Raw genomic sequence first — 10,070 nt, 5'->3', positions numbered from 1 at the left:
TTGGGCTGTAGTGTAGGAGGACCCTGCCGCTGTATTCAGCCGGCAAGGGCAGCCCTGCCAGCCCCCCTCCACCCCGGGTCGATCTCTCTCTGTGGGATTTCCCGGCCTTGCTGCTCCTCCGCCTCCACTGCCCAGCAGGGCTACCCCCGGCCTCCCCCTCGGGGCTTCCCAGATGGAAAATGCCCCCACTCCGAAATCCTGCTCCGCTGGCGCGGGTGCAGTTTTGTGAGGCGCCAAGTGGGCACCTGGCCCCTCGTTTCTGCTGGCGGGCCTGTGCCTGTCACACATTTAAGTTGTCGCTGCCTTGCTCTTGCTGATGGCCCCTGTGCTTGCGGTTATTGCTGGTGGACGTGCAGGGGGATGTTCAGTCCCCGGGGAGAAAAGCAAAGGCGCTTCGTATGTATGCATGCATAAAAGCATAACCCCCCCTCCCTTTGCATAATGTCAGTGTACATTCAGTTGTCGGCACAATCACTGCCAAAGTTGACAAAAAGCCTTAAAACCAGTTATCGCACCTTTTATTTCCTCTCACTTCTCTCTCAGGATGCTTTGCTTACCTCATTTGAAACACAGCCATGCAGTCCCCACTGACACGGCTGAAGGGTGAAAGTTTCTGGAGTAGGTGGGACTTCGAAAGCAGATCTCCAGCACCCTGCAACACTCTCATCCATCAGCTGCTCGCAAGGCCACGCAGGTTTTTGTCTCCGCTGGCATCCCAGTTGCACAAGACCGCAGTCCCATGCAGTCCTGAACCAAGGAGACACATTGGAGTAGAAGGGGAAAACACGGGGTGCAAGGAAGCAGGGAGAGAACTTCTTTAGATACTAGGGAAAAGGTAAAATGATTGTCATTTGCAAAAGCAATAGTCATAAACTGCTTTGCAGTTAACAGGCCATGTTCCCATTATGTTTGTGAATCTGTCTGATTAAAATGTCTTATATAAACATTAACAATTACAAACAAATAACGAGGCACTATACAAGGGTACTGGTCAACTATCAGCCTGTGAAACACATTACTCAAAGTGGCCAAATACATTGTTCTCTAGGTTTCAGTTGAAACCAGAGGATTTGCTTTCAGCAAGAGTTATTCCAGGAGAAGCACAGTGATAAGAAGGAATGGAAAGAGTCTTGTTCCTATACACTGTTAGATATGAAATGCCAACAGTTGAAGCAGTAGTAAAAGATAAAGGAGATTGTTATATTATGTCAGTAAGAGAAAGTGAAAATCATGTTAGGGATCTATACAAAATGGATTATTTTTCCTATTTACAAGTAATAAATAAAACCAACATTAATATTTTTCTGGTTTTCCTGACATGAGTTTTTGTTAAAACTGTTTTTGAAACAAAATACTGTTAAAAAAAAAGTGATCCAGAAGAGGGCAACATTAACAGCCATTCTAGGATTTAGAATAGACAAATGCTTTAATGTTGATGGATATTTTGAGGACAGATGGTGGAGCACAATAAAAGAAGGTGAAGTTAGAAGGCACAAAAGGGTGAATTAAAAGGAGTGCATGAGACTGGGAAAAAAAGGAAATGTGAAAATATGAATTGCTAGATATTTCATACGAGGGATTTTTAAACCTAACTTAGAAGAACAAGGCTAAAAAGCATCTTAATGCTGCTAGTTACATCACACTCCAAACTCTGCTAATTATTCATGCTATTTCCAGAAATACCTGAATTTTAACTTCATAGATTTCAACTAGTTTTCTGCTTCTTTTGATGGCAGTTTCATTTGGAATTCACCACAGTATAGCAAATTCTATGCAAAGGCACAGACTGTTTAATTCTTCCATAAAACATTATTGATGGGTTGTTCTGGAGGAGGGAAATCCTTTGTTTCAACCTTATAGTTTTCTTGAAAACTAATGGAAGGTATATTGATATACAAATACATTTGCAATTCCAGAAACTGAGGGGCACGTTATATGGAAAGTAAATAACATTCTCAAGACAGAGTTGTTTTATTTTTGAGGGGATGCAAAGGAAGGCTAGAGCTAGTAGAACTGGGAAAAAATTATTTAACACAGCTTTTAAAAGACTCAAAACACCCATACTGATATCTTCCAGGTAAAATTCATAACTGTCAGACTCTATCATCACACCATGTTTCTTAGAATATCTAGTATAAATATATTACTGCAAAATGCTATTGAAAATTATTTTAATTTCAACTTTGAATTCTATTATTCTCTCCTCTTGCTGCCTGAGTAGCTCTCATAGGCTTTAATGAGTCTGGTGAGGAAGATTTAGTTTCATTTCAAACCAGATTATTTCCATGTTGTTGCTGTAGAGTACTTTGAAGCCTAGGTCCTTTTCTTTCTCTATTTTATCTGTGACAGTTTTCCTCCTGCAAGTCTGCTTTTCTGGCAAGCTCCATTCATGGAGGCCCAATTGAAGAATGAGACATCAAGCTCAGACAAAGTTCATCTGTGCTGTTGTGCCTCCATGTTTAATAGATGTAAGCAGTGAACAGGTCAAGTACTAATTTCTGAGCTGCCCAGTTTTCAGTAAATTGAAATATACTTCTGTGATTCTTGCCAGATGAACATATAATCATATCCAAGATACACATTGCCCCTTTGGCATTTGCAAGTCTGAAAAATAATTCCTAGTCCCTTGCATGAACTTTAGCTCTTGCCCTTATTCAGCGAACAATTCCAGATATAAAACTAATTGAGCCAAGAGACCCTTTCCTGCAGCAGCTGTAACCTCACCTCTGAAGCTTTTACTGCCTTGAGCAGCATCTAAAGTAACAAGTCTCAGCCCTGCAGTCCTGCCTAATTTGCCTTTGCCTCCTAAACTTGAACATCATTCCTAGATCAAGGATCCTCACTCAAGCAATCCTGTAGACAAAATCTGTTCTGGCAGATTAGGCTGGTTCTTACCCAATAGCTTCATCAAGGTCTGTCTTCTGATTTCAGCCATGAACACTGCTGTCCTGCTGACCCAGCCCCTATCTCTGGCCTTTAGCTACAGCTCAGCAATCCTTGCTATGCCAGCCTTCTAGCTTAAGTCTGCTGATATGAACTTGAATAATTTCCTAGCCATGTCCTGGTGACCATTACTAAGTTCAGCCTGATCTCCTGGTCTCACACTACAGATGAGCAACCATCCCTGTGCGTAGGGCTGTGGATAGACCTGTCCCTAAACAGCCCATGCTAATCACGGATCAGACTTGACCTTTAAAACCACTGCTGTCTGGTTTAGCAGAGCCCCTGCCAGTTACAGTACCACTGCACCACTCCTGCTCTCAGTGGTGGTGTCACTTCATGGCCATACATGTTCTGCAATCCCTGACTTTAGTTCAGAGTATGTAGGACATGCAGTAGTTTCTTGTAATCAATTTTTCATTTGATGTATAAATTATTTATGAAAAGTGTTCAGAATGACTGAATTTCATCAAAAAGCACATCTTTAAAACTGCTGTTCTCAATGTTCTTTCATGGTTTACAGAAACATTTGACAGAAACGTTTCCTTCCATTTCCTTCCAAAAATTTCAGGTTCCTGTGTGACATACAGATCTTTCAACTTCCCAGCCTTTGACACCTGAGGCATGGGATCACAGAGGGAGAGAGGGTGGATGCTGCCAAGAGATGAGCGTCAGGACCGCTTCCTCAGCACAGCCTCACAAGAAGGGAATATTCCCAACACAGCCCAACACTATCACTTCTTCATCATATGTCGAAATGCCCTGTGCCCCATACTGCCACCACCCTCACTCTGATCATCCCACTGCCAGCTCACATGCTTGGAGACACAGACATTGAAGAGCTTGAACTCCAGAAGATCAGAAAAAAGGATTCTGAGTGAAGTGCAAGAATGGTGTATGGAGTCGTGAACTGAGCAGGCAGGCTGGGCTGAGGCAATAACCCCAGCGAAACTGCCCCATGATGCCAATGCTGCTCTGGCAGAAGCTGTTACAGCAATTTAGTAAAACCACAACTTTTTTTTGCTCTTGATACTGAAAAATAAAATCACCCCTCCTCCTCCTCCAGTCTCTTGGTTATTTCAGCTGGAGCAGCACTTTTCTGAATAGCTAAAGGAGTGCATTTTAAAACCTGGCTAATGACAGTTTATCTTCCCTACCATTACACTAGAGCCCTATCGATATGAAAGGACCTAACTCTGCTGCGGTGTCAGCAGTATGAACATGCATTAGCACCAGGGGTTTGAGCCAGGGCACAGTGTGAGTCGGGAATCAGGCTGCTTGCCCAGATGCTGAAGATGGATGGAAAGATCAGAAAAGAAGGGAAGAGGACAGAAGAGCAGGAAGGTCTGTGAGCAGGTTGGGATGAGATAGAGGAGTTATAAGCTGAAAGCAGCTATGGGTATCTACTTGTGATAAACAATAATGTTCAATGTGAGATCTGGATCTCAAAACTGTTCACTTTCACTGATTAGATATTGAAATGGGCTACTCTTTTCTGAAACACTACCAGTTTTGCATGCCTTTGTATGCCTAACTTGAGAGACATTGATGCCTGATTTTCCAAGGCTTTTGGAAAAGCCACAGGTTTTTCAGTGCTTTGACATTGATTCTGTGGTTTTAAAAAGCTGCTCTCTTGAATTTCAAGTACATGAAATCATTAGTAATTTTGGAAAATCTTAGCCTAAATACATATTAAAGGACAGTGACAACAACCAGCCAAAAGGCAGTCTCATAAACCCATAATAAAGACACTTTCACAAGTAAACGGGCTTATTTCCAAGACTGTGGTCCACCCAGTAGCTCTGTCCTAATGTCCTTCCTAAAGTGAGCAACAAGACACATCGTCTTTTCCAGTCCATCTTTGAAGATTCATGTCAGAAAGTGACCGGGGATTACTTAAGTGCTTTAAGAGGGAAAGAACAACAAAGTCAGGATCTTTTTCTTGATGTCTTTGTTATTTCTCCACCTTAGGTCTTCTTTACTCTTGTTTCCAGCAGTAAGCTTTGTAAGATGGGGCATGCATCTTACTTCATGTCTATACAAGTGCCCAGGTGTACTGTTACAACAAATAATCTGTATATGGGAGAGATGCCAGTAAGATTGGCAGCATTCAGGAGGATAAAGAGTGGTGACATTTCTGCTGCATGTGGTGAGGAAGCTGGAATGAGATTTCATTCAGATGGAATGAAGTATGAAGATATTAGTTTTACAAACTTCATATGTGTTGCGGTTTAACCTGGCAAGCAGCTAAACACCACGCATCCGCTCGCTCACTCCCTCACCTCCTCAGATGAGATGAGGGAGAGCATCGGAGGAACAAAAGGTTGGAACACCTGTGGGTTGAGATAAGAACAATTTAATGATTGAAATAAACTAAATTAAATATAATAATAATAACAACTACACTAATGAATTGTGATAAAATTGTTTACAACAACAATAAAGCAATCAAAGTTATACTCAGCTCACACAGCAGTTGCTGGCCACGTGCCAGTGAAAACACGATGGTCAACAACAGGGGTGGGGTAAGTCTCAGGAACCAAATGATGGGCAAGACCTTCCATGAACAGCGGCCATCAAAGTAAAAGAGGGTGTCCCTGGCAAACTCCCCAATTTCTAGTGAATGTGATGTTTATGGTACAGATGATTTCTCTTGGTCAACTCGGATCATGCCTGGGTCATCTGTCCTGGCTGCATCCCCTCCTAACTTCTTCCAGAAGCTGGAGGAATTGAAAAGCAGTCAGACACTGACTTAATGTAAACACTGCCTGGCAACAACTAAAACATGGGTATGCTATCATACCATTCTCAGCGGATCCAAAAAAAGTCTCACTAGCTACTAGGAAGAAAAGTAACTCTATCCCAGCTAAAACTAAAACAAAGTATCTTACCAACTTGTTTTCACTAAATCAAACACTGCCATCCTCTCAGAAATGCAGCTCTGCTGAATAGAAAATTTATTCTGAGATTCTATTGTAGTGAAACCAGTGTTACCACTAATGTGTTACATCTTACTACTTTGTTGTGAAGTGGTCAGGGTCTCTGTGATGTTATGATTAGTTCGGCCAAGAGCTGACTATGCAGGAAGCAGATTATGACCACAAAACTCAAAACTTCTTTGCTAACTGTGCTCTCTCTGAGGTGAGTCCAAAAAATGGCAGAAAATAGCAAGTATTTTCCCTCCTTCTAAACCTGCTCCGTGAAGTACTGTACTCTGTATTCATTCAAACTTCTACTTAACACACATGAGAATGTTTTCTAACTACGGCTTGCAGAATTGGTCCTCTCAGGTTCAAATTACTGCACACTTGAAGATCTTGTTAAAACTTAAAATCTGTAGCACCCCGTGAGAACTTAGAGCATCCAGAACACATTTAGAACTGAAAAAAATACAAGAGAGGCTTCTCTACCACTATTTTCATTCTTGTATCCATAGAAATAGAGGTTGAATCGGGAAAAATGCACTATGTTATTTTAAATAATCACCATATAGTGATTACTGTAAAGCATGTGCTTTGTTTTAACCGGTCTGACACTCATTTCCATAGAAACAGGGAGAGGATAGCAGCCCACTTGTTTGAACTGTCTTGTAGATTTCATCTGTGTCAGAAAGCAGGAATATAAAGCCTTTAAAAATGTGGGAAAAGCCTGGGGTTTTGTACTTAGAGGTTTTTTTCACCCCCAAAAGCCAAAGTGAACATTAGTGAACTTCTTGGAAACTTTAGTCTAGGAGAATAGAACAAAAATAAATCCCAATAAATTTATTGGGGAGAAAAGAGGAAGAAAAAGCTGTAGGAGGTATAGTGGGGAGATGTTTATGTATATGTGGAGAAGTATTTCTCGTAACTTTTGTTACTGTGCTATGGATCTTTTGATTATTTATAATAGAAAATTTTAAGCCATCTAACTCAACTGTCTTCTATTATTTCACATTGTTTATTTCCTAACCGACAGCACTGATTTTATTTGAATTTCCATACACTAAGCCATGATATGAGTTTCAAATTGGCAGTTTGGCTGAAGTTCAGAGAAAAATGAATAATATGGATAGAAAATAAATGAAGAGCTCAGATTTTGGCTTTGCTCTTGCAAAGCCTCCATGCAACAACACAGTTCCTGCGTTTTTGACACTGTGAAATGACTTCATTTCTCCCAAAGTTCAAAAGAAAGAAACTGAAGCAGACATGATACTTAGCCTGGACTCTAACTTACAGGCTTTCATTTTTTCCTTGGGTAAAAAATTAATCTCACTCCTGTTGCTGAGAGGCTGAGAGGTTCTGTAATTCTACATGCTGAACGTGTCTGGATTAGTTATATTGTCTTCAAACTACTTAGCATTGCCAGATTTTAGAAGCTGCTTTCAAGGCTATGGCAAAGAAACACATTCTGCAAATCAGGATCAATAATACTTTCTCCCTTCCTACCTTTTTGTTTTACACTGCTGTCTCTAAGTTTACTATTTAAACACTACCCATAGCAGGGGTTGGCAAAAACATTACAGATTTTAGGATCATGTTGAATAACAAAGTAGCCCCCATTCACAGGAAAGAAAGAAAGAAAGAAAGAAAGAAAGAAAGAAAGAAAGAAAGAAAGAAAGAAAGAAGAGAAGAAAGAAAGAAGGGAAGAAAGAAGGGAAGAAAGAAAGGAAGAAAGAAGGGAAGAAAGAAGGGAAGAAAGAAGGGAAGAAAGAAAGGAAGAAAGAAGGGAAGAAGGGAAGAAAGAAAGAAAGAAAGAAAGAAAGAAAGAAAGAGAAAGAAAGAAATTATTAATGCCATTTCACTGAAAGCATGTCATCAATTCCTGTTGACTGCAATGTCCCTAAGTTGCTCTCCTCCATAGGAAGGCTTCCCTAAAAGGCAAATATCTACACACAGGAGCACCCAGCTGCCTCTTGTGTTGTTATTCAGCCCTCACTGCCTCACTTCCCTGGAGGTTACCTACAACATTTTGAACCTCTCCCAGTTCAGTCATTCTACTTGAAAACTGCCTTTGGGTTATACATGCACAGTGCCAAAAGCATACTAGGCTCATTCCTACACCACTGGGTGGCTTTTTTTCTTACAGCACCACAGGACTAGAAAAAGCAATGTCATTGGAAAGAGAAGATTCACAAGTTCTCATTAGGCAAACAGCCTCACAGGATCTTTTGATTCAAAGCCTTTCAAGCATGAGTACAGGGTATTTCTCAGTGATTTTTGAAGTTTTATAGACTCTTCTGCATTGATTGTGTGCTTGTCACAGATCCATTGTTTACTCAGAGTCACACACACCAGACTGAGTTGCCATCCTCACAGCTATGTTCCAGGGATTAGTGAGCAATTCAAGGAGGAGGAGGTGACACACCTCCTGTTACAGCTACAGCAGGGGGCCTGAGTATGAGACAGCTGTCCTTCGACTGCACAGGGAGTGAGGGTCTGGCCTCCTGAAGCAATAGATCATCTGTCTGCACTCATTTGACGCTGTGGTAGATATGTACTTATGGTAGACATGACAGGTATGAAGTTAGGGTAGATGAGTTCACCATGATCATCTAGACACCTTTCTAGAAGATATGAGAGTAGCCCCCAAATGCTTCCTTTTATAGAGGGGTAAAAATCTTGTAACATTCCCCTGGCATTAATTTCTGTCTTCAGTACAACTGACCTGTGACAGCAAGTGCAGGAAGTGTCAGATTAAATGACCAGATATGGCAATATCAAGGGGAAAAACCAGAGAAGTAGGCAGGAGACTCCCGCAAGTCTCCTTCCAGTACCACAGTCCACTCAGGGTGACCGCTTCAGTTCAGAGGCAAGCACTGTCCTTATCTGAAGCAGCCAGAAGGAAGAGCTTCACACACCTGGCAGAGCTACTGTTCTCTCTTCCCATGCTTGTTTGCAGTTGCAGCTGCTTCAGAGCTATTCAATTTTATCCTGTTTTTTTTCGGTGTCTTTGATCGCATTTATCTGTGTTCAGTAAAACTTGATGGGATGTCCCTGACCTTAGGCAGGTTCGTGTGAAATCTGGTTTGCTTTTATCTGCCCAAGACCAAGGAAGCTTGACTCTAATGTATGCATTATCCCCTTGTTGTTCTGTGTATGAAGAAGGAAAGGGTGAGGAAAGAAAGTGGATTCAGATTCAAACATGAAGTGCAAGCTGGTCGAAGTTCAGTGTAACTTCCAGAAAGTTGCCAAAGTTTGGAAATTCAAATCTGGATGCAATCCAACTTCAGTTGGACCAGGAAGAGAGGAAGGGATTTAACAGAATTAGTTTGGTTCCGTCATCTCTCACCTACTCACTCTTGTTTTTTTCAGGAGAAAGGAGATCAGTGTGAACATGCATACCAGGATGTAAACAGCTAACTATTCTTGCCTACCAACTTTATACCCAAGTACAACCCTAGGGCAGAAGATGCTTTCATGCCATTTCCAATGTTGCTTCTAGGCTCTCTATCCCAGGGGCAGCTCTTACAGGAACTAGGAAATGAGTGTCCTGGTTTATTCTCTTTAGTCCCCCATACCTTAAAAGGAGCTCCAAATTATATTTGAAGGTGGCTTAGCAGGTTGTAACGACAATTTGTTTGAACTTCCCACTGGTGTACTTTTCAGTCTTACAAAAGGTTTCAGGGAACAACCTGAACTCTCTCGAAGTAAGTTCAAGATGTTTTCTCACTTTGCAATTAAAGCTTTAAGTGAGACTACACACTTCAAACTCAGCTATGCTGAACTACATGGTTCTTAAAGCCAAGGGCTGCGATAAGATGGTGTCAGGCAACAACATGAGGAGAGGAAACAGAGAAAGGGAGAGTTTCTTTCACAACATGGAAGAGTCAGGGCCATTTCTTAACACAACTGTTTGCTCACTGAAGTCCTTCACCCAGGGGTCCTGCCAGGCATAGCTGTAAGCTGAGTTTCCCTCACAGAGACCTGTGAGACGACATAAAGACAGAAGCCAGACTGGAGCAGTGGACTTGGTAGGGTCTGGCGTGCGGGGCAGGCAGGTCTGCAGGAGGGAAAGCGGGGAAGTTGTAATGCAGGGGCCAGGGAATGATGGGGAGCATCTTGCATCTGCCTTGGAAAAAAAAATACAAGTAGGGAAACGTTGTCAGACGAGTCAGGATGTGTGTCTAAGTCCGTGACAGCCCTCCAACCATT

Source organism: Mesitornis unicolor, unplaced genomic scaffold (assembly GCF_000695765.1).
Source record: "Mesitornis unicolor isolate BGI_N332 unplaced genomic scaffold, ASM69576v1 scaffold11684, whole genome shotgun sequence".
NCBI classification, from domain to species: Eukaryota; Metazoa; Chordata; class Aves; order Mesitornithiformes; family Mesitornithidae; genus Mesitornis; species Mesitornis unicolor.
The sequence above is the reverse complement of the archived record's forward strand: the minus strand, read 5'-3'. Positions refer to the sequence as shown.